Genomic DNA, 12,898 nt, shown 5'->3' with positions numbered 1-12,898 from the left:
TTACAGTGCTGTAAAGGGAACAGTCTCTAATGATCACAGCATTGGGAACACTCCTAGAGGCTGCCTGACCTGCTGTGCTTTTCCAGCACTACACTCTCAACTCTCTAATGACCAGAATACAGGGAACAGTCCCCAATAGCCACAATACAGGGAACAGTGCCTAAAGATCACAGTACAGGGAACAGTTGCTAATGACCACAGTCCAGGGAACAGTCCCTGAGGATCACAGTCCAGGAAACACACAGTCCCTAATGTCCACAGTCCAGGGAAGAGTCCCTGAGGTTCACAGTCCAGGAAACACACAGTCTCTCATGAACACAGTACAGGAAACACAGTCTCTCATGAACACAGTATAGGAAACACAGTCTATAATGATCACAGTAAAGGGAACAGTCCCTAATGTCCACAGTCCAGGGAACATTCCCTAATGACCACAGTGCAGGGAACAGTCCCTGATGATCACAGTCCAGAGAACAGTCCCTAATGACCACAGTGCAGGGAACAGTCCCTAATGACCACATACCTAACATACCCTTTCACATACCTAAAACAGCTCTTACTGTCCTCCTTTATACTTTTGGCCAGTTTACCTTTGTACCTCATTTTTTCTCTGCGTATTTCCTTATTAGTAATCCTCTGTTGTTCTTTAAAAGCTTCCCAATCCTCTGTTTTCCCACTCATCTTTGCTTTGTTGTACTTTTTCTCTTTTGACTTTATGTTTCTTAACTTCCCTCGTCAGCCATGGCCACCCATGCCTCCTCATAGGATCTTTCTTCCTTTTTGGAATGAACTGATCCTGCGTCTTCTGCATTATACCCAGAAATATCTGCCATTGTTCCTCCACTGTCATCCCTGCTAAGCTATTGCACCGTTGAACTTTGGCCAGCTCCACCCTCATAGCTCCATAGTTCCTTTTATTCAACTGAAATATTGTCACTACTGATTGTACCCTCTCCCACTCAAATTGCAGATTGAAGCTTATTGTATTATGGTCACTACTTCCCAATGGCTCCTTCACTTCGAGGTCCCTGATCAATTCTGGTTCGTTGCACAATACCAGATCCAGAATTGCCTTCTCCCTGGTAGACTCCAACACCAGCTGTTCTAAGAATCCATCTCTGAAGCACTCCACAAAGTCTCTTTCTTGAGGTTCAAAACCATCCTGATTCTCCCAGTCTACCTGCATGTAGTAACATCTTTGCAACAGGCCAATTTTAGCTCCTTATTCAACTTACACCCTACATCCATACTACTGTTTGGGGGCCTGTAGATAACTCCCAAGAGGGTCTTTCTACCCTTAGAATTTTTCAGCTCTATCCACACTGACTCTATATCCCCTGACTCTAGGTCCCCCCGCACAAAGGACTGAATATCCTCCCTTACCAACAAGGCCACCCCACCCCCTCTGCCCGTCAGTCTGTCCTTACGATAGCACGTATAGCCTTGAATATTCATTTCCCAGGCCCTGTCCACTTGAAGCCACGTCTCTGTTATCCCCAAAATATTGTATCTGCCAAATTCCAAACGAGCCTCAAGCTCATCCATCTTATTTCTAATACTTCGTGCATTCATATATAGTATTTTTAATTTGTTACTGCCCTCACCCTTTCTATCAACCCCTATTTCACTCAACCTGAGGGCATTATTCCTTTTTTGAGTTTTCTGCTTCATTGATACGTTGTCTTTCTTGACTTCCCTTGTTCTAACTTTCCCTTCAATTTCCTTCTTAAACTTCCAGTTTTTCCCCTCCCCCCGCTATTTAGTTTAAACGCAGCTGTGTTGCAGTAGCAAACCTGCCTGCCAGAATGCTGGTCCCCAATCTATTAAGGTGCAAACTGTCTATTTTGTATAATTTATGCTTACCACAAAACATACCCCAGTGGTCCAAGAATTTAAATCCTTGCTTCCTGCACCAGTTCCCCAGCCTCACATTCAAATCCATTATCTCCCTCTTCCTGGCCTCTCCAGCCCGAGGAACTGGAACCACGCTGGACGTCCTGCTTTTCAGCCTTCTTCCTAGTTCTCTGAAGTCCTGCTGTAGTATGTTCCTCCTCTTCTTCCCGACATCATTTGTGCCGACATGTACCACCACCTCTGGCTCTTCACATTCCCCCTTGAGGATTTCCTGCACTCTGTCCGAGATGTCCTTAATCCTGGCACCAGGAAGGCAACACACCATCCTTAAATCCCACCTGTTGCCACAGAAACCCCATTCAGTACCTCTCACTATGGAGTTCCCTATCACTATGGCTCTGTGTGATGTCTGACTCCTCGGCTCTGCCTCCACGCCAACGTTTGATTGACAGACCTGACCGCCTCGCGGACTGGCATTGTCATCTGTCTCTGTTTCCAAAAGATTCAACTTGTTCCTGACAGGTACCTCCCCCGTGGTCTCTTGCACCTGTCTCCTCTCTGCCTTCCTCATCGTCTTCTCTCTTCAGCTCTGGTCGGTGTAATAACCTCGCTGAAGGTCTTGTCCAGAAAGATCTCGTTCTCTCAGATGAGCCTAAGGTTCCCAAGTTCTTTCTTCAGTGCTGCAATATGCTCTGTCAGTGGCTGAACATGCACACACTGTCCACAGATATATGAGCCAGATACACCAGAGTTGTTGACCTCCCATATCATGCACGTAGCACACTGAACCAGCTGGTCAGTCATGTCTTCATGCTCTTCAACTGTGGTGTAATCACTTCACTCAACCTCCTTGTCGATGACTCCTGAGCTAAAGACTCTCTCTTCTCTCAACAGGAACTTCCCTGGACTCTCTTTTTGAGGCACGTCTTGGAACTTTAAAGTCAATGACCACTATGCAGGGGCCAGTATCTAATGGACACAGTCCAGGGAACAGTCCCTAATAACCACAGTGCAGGGAACAGTCCCTAATGGCCACAGTCCAAGGAACAGTCCCTAATGATCACAGGGCAGGGAACAGTCCCTAATGACCACAGTGCAAGGAACAGTACCTAATGATCACAATACAGCGAACAGTCCCTAATGGTCACAGTGCAGGGAACAGTCCCTAATGATCACAGTGCAGGGAACAGTCCCTAATGATCACAGTCCAGTGAACTGTCCTGAATGACGACAGTGCAGGGAACAGTTACTAATGACTAGAGTACAGGGAACAGTCCCTAAAGATCACAGTCCAGGGAAGAGACTCTAATGACTACAGCACAGGGAACAATCTGTAATGATCACAGTACTGTAAAGGGAACAGTCTCTAATGATCACAGTATTGGGAACACTCCCAGATGCCACCTAACCTGCTGTGCTTTTCCAGCACTACACTCTCAACTCTCTAATGACCAGAATACAGGGAACAGTCCCCAATAACCACAATACAGGGAACAGTGCCTAAAAATCACAGTACAGGGAAGAATTGCTAATGACCACAGTCCAGGGAAGAGTCCCTGAGGATCACAGTCCAGGAAACACACAGTCTCTAATGAAGACAGTGTAGGAAACACAGTCTCTAATGATCACCGTAAAGGGAACAGTCCCTAATGACCAGAGTACAGGGAACAGTCCCTAATGATCACAGTGCAGGAAACATTCCCTAATGACCACAGTAAAGGGTACAGTCCCTAATGACCACAGTCCAGAGAACAATCCCAAATGACCAGAGTCCAGGGAACAATCCCTAATGATCTCAGTCCAGGGAACAGTCCCTAATGGAATCTGCAGTCATTGTTTTTACCTTGTTGATTTTAACCCTGCTGCGAATCCTCTTGCAAGGAACTTGCCATGAAGAAGTTTCCCTCCTCTCTCTACAAGAATCTCAGGGAGTCCCTCTCCCACTGCAACTACTCTATGCTACTCTCTCCCCACCCCCACCCTCCTCTAGCTTATCTCTCCATGCTTCAGGCTCACTGCCTTTATTCCTGATGAAGGGCTTTTGCCCGAAACGTCGATTTCGCTGCTCGTTGGATGCTGCCTGAACTGCTGTGCTCTCCAGCACCACTAATCCAGTATTTGGTTTTCAGCATCTGCAGTCATTGTTTTTACCTAATGGCCACAGTCCAGGGAACAGTCCCTAATGATTACAGTGCAGGGAACAGTCCCTAATGATTACAGTGCAGGGAACAGTCCCTAATGACCACAGTGCAGGGAACAGTCTCTAATGACCAGAGTACAGGGAACAGTCCCTAATGATCACAGTGCAGGGAACAGTCCCTAATGACCAGAGTGCAGGGAACAGTCCCTAATGATCACAGTGCAGGAACAGTCATTAATGGTCACAGTCAAGTGAACAGTCCCTAATGACCACATTACAGGGAAAAGTCACTAATGACTAGAGCATAGTGAACAGTCCCTAAAGATCACAGTACAGGGAAGAGATTCTAATGACCACAGTACAGGCAACAATCTGTAATGATCACAGTACTGCAAAGGGAACAGTCTCTAATGTTCACAGTAATGGGATCACTCCCAGATGCTGCCTGAGCTGCTGTGCTTTTCGAGCACTACACTCTCAACTCTCTAATGACCAGAATACAGGGAACAGTCCCCAATAGCCACTGTACAGGGAACAGTCTCTAATGACCACAGTGCAGGGAACAGTCCATAATGATCACAGTGCAGGGAACAGGAATAAATGATCACAGTGCAGGGAACAGTCCCTAATGACCAGAGTACATAGAACAGTCCCTAATTACCATAGTGCAGGGAACAGTCCCTCATGACCACAGTGCAGGGAACAATCGCTAATGATCACAGTGCAGGGAACAGTCCCTAATGTCCAGAGTACAGGGAACAGTTCCTAATGATCACAGTCCAGGGAACAGTCATTAATGGTCACAGTCCAGGGAACAGTCCCTAATGACCACTGTCCAGGGAAGAGTCCCTGAGGATCACAGTCCAGGAAACACACAGGAAACACTTTGATATGGGTGGCACAGTGGTTAGCACTGTTGCCTCACAACTCCAGAGACCTGGGTTCAATTCCCGCCTCAGACAACTGTCTGTGTGGAGTTTGCACATTCTCCCTGTGTCAGCGTGGGTTTCCTCCGGGTGCTCTGGTTTCCTTCCATAGTCCAAAAATGTGCAGGTTAGGTGAATTGGCCATGCTAAATTGTCCGTAGTGATAGGTGAAGGGGTGAAATGTAGGGGAATGTGTCTAGGTGGGTTGCGCTTCAGCGGGTCGGTGTGGACTTGTTGGGCTGAAGGGCCTGTTTCCACACTGTAAGTAATCTAAGATAATCTCTAATGAACACAATCCAGGAAACACAGTCTCTAATGATCACAGTAAAGGGAACAGTCCCTAATAAGCACAGTGCAGTGAACAGTACCTAATGGCCAGAGTACAGGGAACATTCCCTAATGATCACAGTCCAAGGAACAGTATCAAATGACCAGAGTACTTGGAACAGTCCCTAAAGATCATAGTGCAGGGAACAGTCCCTAATGATTGCAGTGCAGGGAATAGCCCCTAATGACTAGAGTACAGGGAACAGTCCCTAAAGATCACAGTCCAGGGAAGAGACTCTAATGACTACAGTACAGGGAACAATCTGTAATGATCACAGTACTGCAAAGAAAACAGTCTCTAATGATCACAGTATTGGGAACACTCCCAGATGCCACCTGACCTGCTATGCTTTTCCAGCACTACACTCTCAACTCTCTAATGACCAGAATACAGGGAAAAGTCCCCAATAACCACAATACAGGGAACAGTGCCTAAAGATCACAGTTCTGGGAACAGTTGCTAATGACCACAGTCCAGGGAAGAGTCCCTGAGGATCACAGTCCAGGAAACACACTGTCTCTAATGAAGACAGTACAGGAAACACAGTCCCTAATGATCATAGTAAAGGGAACAGTCCCTAATGACCAGAGTACAGGGAACAGTCCCTAATGACCACAGTGTAGAGAACAGTCACTAATAATCACAGTGCAGGGAACAGTCCCTAATGATCACAGTACAGGGAACACTCCCTAATGACCCCAGTCCAGGGAACAGTCATTAATGGTCACAGTCCAGGGAACAGTCATTAATGGTCACAGTCCAGGGAACAGTCCCTAATGACCACTGTCCAGGAAACACACAGTCTCTAATGAACACAGTCCAGGAAACACCCAGGAAACACTTTAATCTGGATGGCACGGTGGCACAGTGGTTAGCACTGTTGCCTCACAACTCCAGAGACCTGGGTTCAATTCCCACCTCAGACAACTGACTGTGTGGAGTTTGCATATTCTCCCCGTGTCTGCGTGGGGTTCCTCCAGGTGCTCCGGTTTCCTTCCACAGTCCAAAAGTGTGCAGGTTAGGTAATTGGCCATGCTAAATTGTCCGTAGTGTTAGGTGAAGGGGTGTAATGTAGGGAAAAAGGGCTAGGTGGGTTGCGCTTTGACGGGTCGGTGTGGACTTGTTGGGCTGAAGGGCCTGTTTCCACACTGTAAGTTATCGAAGGTAATCTCTAATGAACACAGTCCAGGAAACACAGTCTCTAATGATCACAGTGCAGGGAACAGTACCTAATGACCACAGTCCACGGAACATTCGCTAATGATCACAGTCCAGGGAACAGTATCTAATGACCAGAGTACTTGGAACAGTCCCTAATGATCGCAGTGCAGGCAACAGTCCCTAATGACCACAGTGCGGGGAACAATCCCTAATGACTAGTGCACAGGGAACAGTAAGGTAAAAACAATGACTGCAGATGCTGAAAACCAAATACTGGATTAGTGGTGCTGGAAGAGGGGCTTTTCCTGATGAAGGGCTTTTGCCCGAAACGTCGATTTCGCTGCTCGTTGGATGCTGCCTGAACTGCTGTGCTCTTCCAGCACCACTAATCCAGCACAGGGAACAGTCCCTAAAGATCACAGTCCAGGGAAGAGACTCTAATGACTACAGTACAGGCAACAATATGTAATGATCACAGTACTGTAAAGGGAACAATCTCTAATGATCACAGTATTGGGAACATTCCCAGATGCTGCCTGACCTGTTGTGTTTTTCCAGCACTACACTCTAAACTCTCTAATGACCAGAATACAGGGAACAGTCCCCAACAACCACAATACAGGGAACAGTGCCTAAAGATCACAGTACAGGGAACAGTTGCTAATGACCAGAGTACATGGAACAGTCCCTAATGTCCAGATTACAGGGAACAGTCCCTAATGACCACAGTAATGGAAATAATCCCTAATGATCACAGTGCAGGGAACTGTGCCTAATGATCACAGTAAAGGGAACAGTATCTAACGGCCACAGTCCAGGGAACAGTCCCAAATGATCACAGTGCAGGGAACAGTCCCTAATGGCCACAGTCCAGGGAACAGTCCCAAATGATCACAGTAAAGGGAATGGTCCCTAATGATCACAGTGCAGGGAACAGTCTCTAATGATCTCAGTCCAGAGAACAGTCCCTAATGATCACAGTGCTGGGAATAGTCCCTGATGACCAGAATACATGGAACAGTCCCTAATGACCAGAGTACAGGGAACAGTCCCCAATGATTGCAGTGCAGGGAACAGTCCCTAATGACCAGAGTACAGGGAACAGTCGCTAATGACCACAGGGCAGGAAACAGTCCTGAATGATCACAGTGCAGGGAACAGTCCCTAATGATCACAGTGCAGGGAACAGTCCCTAATGACCACAGTGCAGGGAACAGTCCCTAATGATCACAGTGCAGGGAACAGTCCCTAATGACTACAGTGCAGGGAACAGTCCCTAATGACCACAGTGCAGGTAACAGTCCCAAATGATCACAGTGCAGGGAACAGTCCCTAATGATCACAGTGCAGGGAACAGTCCCTAATGACCACATGTGCAGGGAACAGTCCCTAATGATCACAGTGCAGGGAACAGTCCCTAATGACCACAATGCAGGTAACAGTCCCTAATGATCACAGTGCAGGGAACAGTCCCTAATGACCACAGTGCAGGGAACAGTCCCTAATGATCACAGTGCAGGGAACAGTCCCCAATGACCACAGTGCAGGTAACAGTCCCTAATGATCACAGTGCAGGGAACATTCCCTAATGACCACGGTGCAGGGAACAGTCCCTAATGACCACAGTCCAGTGAACAGTCATTAATGGTCACAGTCCAGGGAACATTCCCTAATGACCACCGTCCAGGAAACAGTCCCTGAGGATCACAGACCAGGAAACACACAGTCTCTAATGAACACAGTCCAGGAAACACCCAGGAAACACTTTGCTCTGTGTGGCACGGTGGCACAGTGGTTAGCACTGTTGCCTCACAACTCCAGAGACCTGGGTTCAATTCCCACCTCAGACAACTGACTGTGTGGAGTTTGCATATTCTCCCCGTGTCTGCGTGGGTTTCCTCCAGGTGCTCCGGTTTCCTTCCACAGTCCAAAAGTGTGCAGGTTAGGTAATTGGCCATGCTAAATTGTCCGTAGTGTTAGGTGAAGGGGTAAAATGTCGGGGAATGGGTCTAGGTGGGTTGCGCTTCGACGGGTCGGTGTGGACCTGTTGGGCTGAAGGGCCTGTTTCCACACTGTAAGTAATCTAAGGTAATCTCTAATGAACACAATCCAGGAAACACAGTCTCTAACGAACACAATCCAGGAAACACAGTCTCTAACGAACTCAATACAGGAAACACAGTCTCTAATGATCGCAGTGCAGGGAACAGTCCCTAATGACCACAGTGCGGGGAACAGTCCCTAATGATCGCAGTGCAGGGAACAGTCCCTAATGACCACAGTGCGGGGAACAGTCCCTAATGACTAGTGCACAGGGAACAGTCCCTAAAGATCACAGTCCAGGGAAGAGACTCTAATGACTACAGTACAGGGAACAATCTGTAATGATCACAGTACTGTAAAGGGAACAGTCTCTAATGATCACAGTATTGGGAACACTCCCAGATGCTACCTGACCTGCTGTGCTTTTCCAGCACTACACTCTCAACTCTCTAATGACCAGAATACAGGGAACAGTCCCCAATAACCACAATACAGGGAACAGTGCCTAAAAATCACAGTACAGGGAAGAATTGCTAATGACCACAGTCCAGGGAAGAGTCCCTGAGGATCACAGTCCAGGAAACACACAGTCTCTAATGGCCAGAGTCCAGGGAACAGTCATTAATGGTCACAGTCCAGGGAACAGTCCCTAATGTCCACAGTCCAGGGAAGAGTCCCTGAGGATCACAGTCCAGGAAACACAGTCTCTTATGAACACAGTCTCTCATGAACACAGTGCAGGAAACACTGTCTCTCATGAATACAGAACAGGAAACACAGTCTCTCATGAACACAGTACAAGAAACAGTGCCTAATAACTACAGTACAGGGAACAGTTCCTATTGACCAGAATACAGGGAAGAGTTTCTAATGACCAGAACTAGCGCGCATAGGTTTCAGGTGGGAGGGGAAAGATATAAACAGAACCGAAGGGGCAACATTTTCACACAGAGGGTGGTGCGTGCATGGAACGAGCTGCCAGAGGAAGTGGTGGAGGCTGTTACAATTGCGATATTTAAAAGGCATCTGGATGGGTATATGAATGGCTTTGGAGGGATATGTGCTAAGTGCTGGCAAATGGGGCTAGATTAGGTTGGGATATCTGGTCCGCATGGATGAGTTGGACTGAAGGGTCTGTTTCTGTGCTTTACATCTCTATGACTAGGCTACAAGGAACAGTCTTTAATGACCAGAATACAGGGAACAGCCCCTAAATGACAAGAGTACATGGAACAGTCCCTAGTAACCAAAATTTAGGGATCAGTCCATAGTGAGCCAATTATAAGGAAAAGTCCCTAATGACCAGAATACAGAATTGAGCCAAAATGAGCTTAGTTCCAGGGAACTGTCCATAACAACCAGAGTAGTGGGATGAGTCCATAATAACCTTATTAGAGGGACCATCCCTAATGACTGGAGTGCAGGGAACAGTCCATAATGACCCAAGTACAGGGACACTCTCTGATGACCACAGTTCATAGAACAGTCTTTAATGTCCAATTACAGGGGACAGTCCCTAATCACCCAATTACAGGGTATAGTCCATAATGACCAATTACAGGGGACAGTCTCTAATAGCCAGATGACAGGGACAGTCTGTAATGGTCAGAATACAGGGGACAGTCTATTGTGACAAGATTACAGAGAATAGTCCATAATGACCAGAATACACATAACAGTCCATAATAACCAGAGTTCTGGCAACAGTACATAAGAACCAGAGTAAAATGAACATCCCATAAGAACTAGAGTTCAAGGAACTGCCCGGAGTAACCAGAGTTCTGGTGATCATCCAGAATAAACAGAGTTCTAGGAACAGCCCATAAGAACTCGTGTCCAGGGAACAGTCTGTAATAATCAGAGTTCTGGGAACAATCCATAACAGATTTCTGGGAACAGTCTATAGGAACTAGAGTACAGGGAACAGCCCATAATAACCATAGCATCTGAAACAGAACATATTAATTTGAGTATTATGAACAATCAATAATAACCAGAGTACCCGAGAAACCCCCATATTGGTACATGGAACAGTTCTTAATGACTGGAGTACCTGAAAATGTTTAATTATCTTGAAAAGCCTACATAGGGTCCAGAATACAGGGTACTGTGCTTAATGACCAGACATAGGCAACTGTCTTTAATTATCATTGTACATTACAGAGGACAGTTCATAGTGACCTGAATACAGACAACAGCCCATAATGACCAGAGTGCAGGGCAATAGCCACGGAACAGAGCAAAATAATGGAAGAACCACAAACTGAATAAAAGTTCAGAATTCACAACTGGTCTGTTGGTTTTGAGCTATAACTGGTATATGTGATCATGGAATTCCCTGTAATCAGAAAGGAAGTCATCAGGATTGTTGCTGGGGTTGGATAGCAATAAGCTGAAAATGTGTTGCTGGAAAAGCGCAGCAGGTCAGGCAGCATCCAAGGAGCAGGAGAATCGACGTTTCGGGCATCAGCCCTTCATCAGGAAGCTGCCTGACCTGCTGCGCTTTTCCAGCAACACATTTTCAGCTCTGATCTCCAGCATCTGCAGTCCTCACTTTCTCCTTGGATAGCAATAAAACCTGCTTCAAGTTTCTTCAGTCCAGCAAAGGAATATCAGCGAATTCTTATTCCTCATCCAACCCGCACCTCCCACCCTCTCGTTTTAGGAGATCTTTTAATATCCACGCAAACAGCCTTTCTTTAATCTCCATTTCTAAAGTCGGCACTCGCAGACTGTGACACACATTCAGTACTGCCACCCCGTCAATGCAGAATTCCCTCCGTGACCCTCTGACATTATAGCCCTCCCTCAATACTGACCCTCAGACAGTGTAGCCCTCTTCCACTACTGTTCATTCAATAATAAACACTTTCTCAGCATCCTCCAGCAAGTTGTGCCTCTCCAAGTGCAGCATTCCTTTAATGCAGTCCTTCCCATAGTGTAGCATATCCGTAATGTCGTCCCTCCAGTCTGTGAAGAAGTCGGTGTTGGACTGGGGTGGAGCAGAGTTCCGAAAGCTAGTGCTTCCAAATGAATCTGTTGGGCTGTAACCTGGTATTGTGTGGTTTTTAACTTTGTCCCTCCAGTAGTTTAAGGTTCCCTCTCACCGTACTGCACTCATTCTTTTTTTGTATCGATTTCACGTCACTTGAGGCCACAATCTTCTGATAACAGATATTATTCACACAACTGAATTGTGTTTGGGAGAAAGTGGATTTCACAAATGTAACGAGAGCCCGAAAAGTGCAAATCTGTTATCGAACTAGAAAATGGACAGGACGCTCCTGAATGAAGAACAAAGGGTTAAATTTAGACTTGTTCTGCCTTCGCGCAGAACTTATTAATCTTTTGCGACTCTAATACTAAGATCCATTATTTTGGCCCTTTCCCATCTGTTTAAAATTTCAGAATAGGTGAAGGGTAAAACGGAATCAAACACTGTTTCCTTCAATAACTTTCAGCAAACCCCTCCCACAACACTCACAATTAGACTTTGAAACCAGAGGTACAATACCTAAGGGAATCTTTGGATCCTTCAGTCTCCAGGTATGTCTGTACGCAGTCTGTTCTCGTTCGAGGAAGTTTAAACATTTATAAAAAAAGTTCCAGTTGAACAGGCGAGATTTGCATACTGACTTCCTCCAGCAGTGGCTTTATCCTGTTCCAAGCTCGTCCTGACGACTGACTCATTATTCTCTCTGCCTGCCAAGTAATTTAATACCCTGAATTGTTCTTCTTTGTGAAACTGCCTGACAGTCTGTTAGTTAGATTTGGAACAGTTCAGTTTAGACTAGGAGGGCACCAGTCCACAGACAAGAAATGGGGGTAGTTCCCCAGAGTCTGTGGGTGGGTTTCGAAATTCACTCCTGTTCTGACAGTTCAGTGACTAATTTTCTGATTGCGTAAATACAGCAAACATTGACAGGAATCTGGAGCTGCATGCTATATCTAACTATTACCATAAGGCAGCTGATTCACTGCACAGCAAGATTTTCTGGTTTAACTGAGTTGTTAAAAATAGTTTAAAAGAATCATTCCTAAGATGGTTGTGAGTTTTGTTTAGTCGTAACATTAGGAATGTGAGGCAAGATGGAAGGGTTACCCTAACTGAGTGGGAGGCCAAAATTCTGTTTCCCAATAGCTAGTTGACAGCAAGGAATTACGTTCTGGGAAATGAAAACAGCGTTTGCTGAAGAAACTCAGCGACACGAGCAACATCTGTGGGGACAGAAACAGAGTTCAATTCAATTACAGTATTCGTCAGAATTGAAGAGTTTGGAAACGAATCATTTTTATACGGTTGACAAAGGGGGAGGCGGAGTGAGTAAACCAGATAGTGGGAGAGCAATCGACAAAGAGAATGCTAATGGTGGTCCCAGTAAACACATCTTCCCCTTCTCAGCCAACGTCAGCATTCTGCAGGCAACACCCCTGATCTACTTCTCC

The 12,898-nt window shown here is 46.2% G+C and overlaps 1 protein-coding gene across 4 annotated transcripts in view; it reads right to left on the bottom strand.

The window, feature by feature from the left end:
- The window catches only part of LOC140464453 (uncharacterized), a 75,738-nt gene that overhangs the window by 43,428 nt on the left and 19,412 nt on the right, over positions 1–12,898 (bottom strand). Inside the window, exon 3 of one of the 4 annotated variants that reach the window (XM_072559517.1) lies at positions 11,272–11,736. The exons of 2 other annotated variants lie outside the window; for them this stretch is intronic. The gene's annotated coding sequence lies outside the window, so the exon portion shown is untranslated. Of the gene's footprint in view, positions 1–11,271; positions 11,737–11,966; positions 12,313–12,898 lie in introns of those variants that run through there. One more of the 4 variants, XM_072559515.1, reaches the window with a different exon arrangement.

This window comes from Chiloscyllium punctatum, chromosome 40, assembly GCF_047496795.1.
Source record: "Chiloscyllium punctatum isolate Juve2018m chromosome 40, sChiPun1.3, whole genome shotgun sequence".
NCBI lineage: Eukaryota > Metazoa > Chordata > Chondrichthyes > Orectolobiformes > Hemiscylliidae > Chiloscyllium > Chiloscyllium punctatum.
The sequence above is the reverse complement of the archived record's forward strand: the minus strand, read 5'-3'. Positions and strand labels throughout refer to the sequence as shown.